The sequence below is a fragment of the Apteryx rowi genome, unplaced genomic scaffold, assembly GCF_003343035.1.
Source record: "Apteryx rowi isolate R43461 unplaced genomic scaffold, aptRow1 scaffold_4, whole genome shotgun sequence".
NCBI classification, from domain to species: domain Eukaryota; kingdom Metazoa; phylum Chordata; class Aves; order Apterygiformes; family Apterygidae; genus Apteryx; species Apteryx rowi.
In genome coordinates, this window is record NW_020450529.1 from 6,046,736 (window position 1) to 6,051,866 (window position 5,131).

The following is a 5,131-nucleotide window of genomic DNA, read 5'->3' on the forward strand; positions in this document are numbered from 1 at the left end:
CTGATGAACTGAAGCAAAAGCCAATGATATAATAAAGGGTAAAAAGGCATTCAGCACTGCAAGGGGAACAGTAGAAACAATTACACTTTAAATCCCTCCTTCTCGCTGCCACTGTACCACAGCACAGATGAAAATGTTTGATTTGCAACATAAAAGATTCATTAATTACCACTTGAATATTTAAAGCTATTTTGCAGACTAACAGAGGTAGATAAAGCACTGAATTAAAACCTCTAATAAAATTGTAAAAATATTTCTGCAAGTTTACCAGTGTTACGATTCCTCCCGGTTTAGGGAGCTAGGCTTGGCTTGCTGCAGCAGGAATTTTTTCGAGTGGGTATTTGAAGGAAGACGGTGCGATTGCCCAGCACTATTTGTCTCTCATTTTCAAATGTTTACCAAATACTTACTTGGAATCTCGCTCTTCACACATGGTTGCCCTTCATGGGAGAAAGAGCTTCTCCAAAACAATACAAGGGATGATGAGTGTGTTGGAGCTATACGTTCATTTTAATACATTTCCATATACAGTAAAAAACTCGTCTAGTCATAACTCTGGTATAATACTCTCTCTGATACGAGGCAGTCGTACTTTACTTTGCAGGGGGGAAAAAAAAAAATCTGTTAATCCTATTATAATTACCCTTGTTAAACTGAAAAAAAAAAAATTGGAACAGTATCCTCTTTTGCAAGGGCGGAGAAGTCAAGCAGATTGCAGGAATGGATATCCCGGGAAGCATCTTTGCAACCGGACGGGAAGCCCAGAAATTGCACCGTGGAGGCTGAGCTGTTATCCCAGGCTTTACGGAGTCTGCTGTATAAATGCGGAGATGACAGAGGACGAGCCATGCAGATACGTCCAAAATGCACAGTGTAACTTAAGGAAATAAACCCATATATTTATTTGCACAACTTCTGCCTGCCGCTAGCGGTAATTCAGGCCAGCCTCACAATGTTGTGTACCCCYGTCATCAGCTGATTTAAATCATGGTGGTCGAGGAGCTGAATTTGACACTTGACAATTGCATGTGTTAATTTTTACCTGTTTGCATTCACTTGGCAGTCAGATTAAAATAYATATTATCTATATCTATTCTTAAACAAATGACTATTTGAAATCTGCAACAGTGCAGCAAGGGCTTGATTGCAGGATGGGAGTTGAAAAGATAAGGTAACAGCTCTTTTAACAATATGTTAACGATGATGAGTAAAGCCAAAGTGTATGGATATAATAAGAGAAAACCAGCTACTGTTCTCTCTCTCATTGGCATTAATTTATGCAGTTGGCCCATGAAATTCAAAAAATGTCCAGTTATATTTAGAGACACCATTTACACAACTGTTCCTGTTGCAATTATTGAGTGTCCGCTCCAATTAAAAGGATTTTGAAACTATTATACTGTATTTGTATGATTTAAAATGCTCTTAATGCTCCAAGAGTGAAAGATGAAGCCATTGCACTGGGAAGGGAGACCAGATACAACTAYTACCTTTTTCAGCCTAGAGTCCACCTTCAGGGGCAAATCATAACATTCAAGGCAGTCCTCTCCAGGCTTGCCAGAAAGGAAAGGGCGTACTTGGAATAATTCAGGCCTTGCCCTTTCTTATTGTTTTTGGAAATTCTTCCTTTTTTTTTTTCAATCAGCTTGTTAATTTTCATTTGTGTTAGGCATGATAAGAGCCTGCAAGTTTATATCACATAAGTGTACGGACATTTGGTGATGATTGGCATATTTTAGCCCTTAGAAAAATGAGTCTCAGAGAGTGATTTTTGTCGTCTTTGTCCAGAGCCCGGCACGATCCTGAGCTGATCCTGTGCAGGCGCCATTCACCTCTGCTGAGCATCGGTTCTCTTGTACTTCAAGCACCTTTACAATGTGTTTGAAAAAGTGGAGTTCTCCCAGTATTTTGCAAATACATGTGTATATATTTCCAAATATACTTTTATATGTGCGTGTATATCTATATGAAATGAAATTATGCTAAGCGAAGCTTTCTGAAACCTGAAACAGGAGGAGACCTAGAACTATCAACTTCCTCAACATCAACACATTTAATGTAGATGTTCACATATTTATTAAAGGGAGACAGGAGCTGGCCCTGATCTGGCAATGATGACTTGTATCCCTCTTTCCCTTGCCTGTTGTGAATAGTCCTATGTGCTCGGACAGCAAATAATTCCATCACTTCTTCRGCTTCGTCACCTCTATAGGCATGTGGGAGGGGAAAATTATATTCATTGGCCATGAAATTTATTGAAAGCAAAAAATAAAAAATAAAAAATAAATAAAGCTCTTTTTATTATTTTGGCAAAGACTAGGGTTTATTTTTCAGTTACATGTTCAGTTTTTTTTCCCCCCGTTTCCTAGCCATGCTAGACAGCCTTGTGCTGTATATGATTAGGCGGGCAGAGCTCTGGAGGGCTTTCCAAGCACATGATGTCGATGCCTCRTGATCACCCTTGCTGTTTTTACATATTGCTACTTCATGCTGCATTTTCAAAGCTTCCCCGCGACACCTAGAGCAGTTTGGAGAGTTCTTCCATGTTCACAGCAATGCTGAATGCCGGTAAATTCAAAACAAAAACATCTGATAAAAATCAAATACTATATTGCTAACTGCAAAGTTCATTTCCCCTCAGAAGTCCTTCTTTAATTATAAAACCTGCATAACCCATTTCCTTTGGTGTGCAGAAAGGTGTGTAATTAAACTATCAGCATAATACCTTTCTACATGTAAAACCTGCACTTATGAACTTTAACTGCTGAATAAAAACTCCTATTACATGACCATTAAGTATTATGAATAAAGCAAGTCATTGTAGTACTTGATTAATTTTTATGCACTAACCATTGTGTGCAGCACAAATTTGGTTTCTGCAGGTGCTGTCTCCCTTGGTTGTCCACCACCAAGGGCTCAACCATCTTCACCAGGTTGAAGGCTGCTCTGCACTTCCCCAAAACGTCCCTTCCAGCCTGGAAAGCCCCCAGAGGCCAAATATCATTCCTGCGGTCGTCGTGGAGGAGGAACGAATTTTGCTTCGTTTTGGTACCACCTCGGCAGAGACATGGCAGGGGAGGGATGTGCAGGGAAGGGGGCCGAGGCCCCTGGTGTCCTCTGCGGGGAGCTGCTGCTCGCAGGGCTGAGCCCCAACACACTCAATGCGTGTGCCGCCCATGTGCTTGGTAACGCAGGGCAAGTTTMGCTGAGGACAACACCTTGCATGGGGGTCCTGGCTCAGGCTCCTGGGACTGAAGGCAAACCTGCCTCCTGGGGCTGTCCTGCCGGTGGTCTGCCCGGATGCAAGTTAGAAGGCACCAGTGATTGCTTATTTGCACTCATTTTAGGCCATATTTTGATGCTTCTCACTCTTTTTTCTTTTCTTTATGTTATAGTCTCATGGCAGACTGGGTGACTGTTTTTAACTCCTAGTAAGGAAAAGCCATTGACCTTGGTTCACGATGGTGTAGCAGAAGAGAATTTGCTTTACATGTGTTGACTATAGCCCTGGGCCTCCCAGCAACGTGTCTTCCACGCGTCAGCACCTTGCCCGGTGAGGAGGGGAGACAAATACATCCCAGCTAGAACCCACAGCTCCAAAAATCGTGATTAATGGCAAGACGGAGTATGCCAAGAGCCAGAGGAGGATGATACGACCCTGGTGCCCCTCTGACGAGGAGCCTGGACCCGGCAGGCCAGGAGGCACCTCCAAGTGCTGATGTTCGGTGCCCCATATCGTCAGGCGTACGCTCACTGCTGCACTCCCACGTGCTGTGTGATGATTACATTGACTCTGATGTCTGGAGCAGGCAAGTTTACCTCAGTTATAATCAATAGCATTTCCAGCTCTTGCAAATCGGCACTAACCACTCAAGGCAGCCAGTCTGCATTATGTCCTTGTCATATGTATATATTTGCATGTTCATTAGCCATGTAGTAGCACAGCTGTATGTGGTTTCATTTAGCTTTTAATTAGCTTCTTTGGGCTTGTGTTTTCATCTCTACCAGACTTAGCAAAAAAAAAAGAAAAAAAAAAGGAAGAAAAATCATTTAGGAAAAATAAATGCTGCGGAGCAGATCGGGGGCGAGCAGTACTGTTTCCTCGCGCATCCCACCGTTCTGCTGCAAAGGAGATGTTTGGTTGAAAAGTTCCAACAAATTAATAATGAATCTGTCGCTTCATTTCCCCCATCGTGTGCTTATCTTATTCAGGTGGTTGTGGGTGTAATTTTTCATTTGCAGCAGGTGGTTGTTTACATATTAGATAAACTCCATCCTTACGATCCTTGGCAAGAATGTTTGTATTTGCTCCGACAGCTGCTGTTCCAGCGCTCGCTTGCGCGCAGATCAAGGCATCCTCCTCTTTTGGTGGAAGTGACTCATGCCTCGGATGAGCTCAAAGAGAAAGAGCGTGCTCAGCTGCAGACACCTGCGCTCGTGCATCGGGTTCAAAAGTTAGGATGTGGGTTCTAGCTAATTTTATTCTCTCCGGGTTCTGATACCACACCCTTTATTTTGGTTTCTGAGAAATTTCCATTGGTAAGAACAAAACAAGGTGACTAATATCTGCKATGAACTTTCTTCCCCCTTCCTGCCCCTCCCCCTCTGCTCCCCCCCACACACACACAAAAGGAAAAGTTATATGTGATTTATTTCTTTTAGCTAAACTATTTGCAATGCTTGCAGCCCGAATGCATTCTGCTCTGTTTCGCTGGGCTGCAAGGTCGAAGGAGCGAGGTTTGCCGTTGTTTTAGGAAGCAGTAAGGCTAGCGCCGCTTTCCCGCTGCCCAGCGGTCAGTCTGGAGCGAGGCGCTGAGCCCGGCTCCCGCGCGTCCTTCGCCGCAGCACCGAAGTGGCGGTGATGGCGAGGGCCCTCTTGCCCGAGGAAGAGTCACAGCACAGAAATGAGAGTGAACATTTTCTTTTTCTTTTTTTTCTCTTACAAGCATAGCGCGGCAGGAACACAGGAGTGACAAGACACTCGAAGTCTTTAATTACTAGCTCGCTCCCTGACACGCGGGTCTCTCCCTTGGCTCATGGAGAATATCACTAGACTTCGCTAGGGGAATGTGACGCCTGAATACTTGATTTGCTGATCAGCTTGTTGGCCTTAAAAGAGCTCCTTGACTCA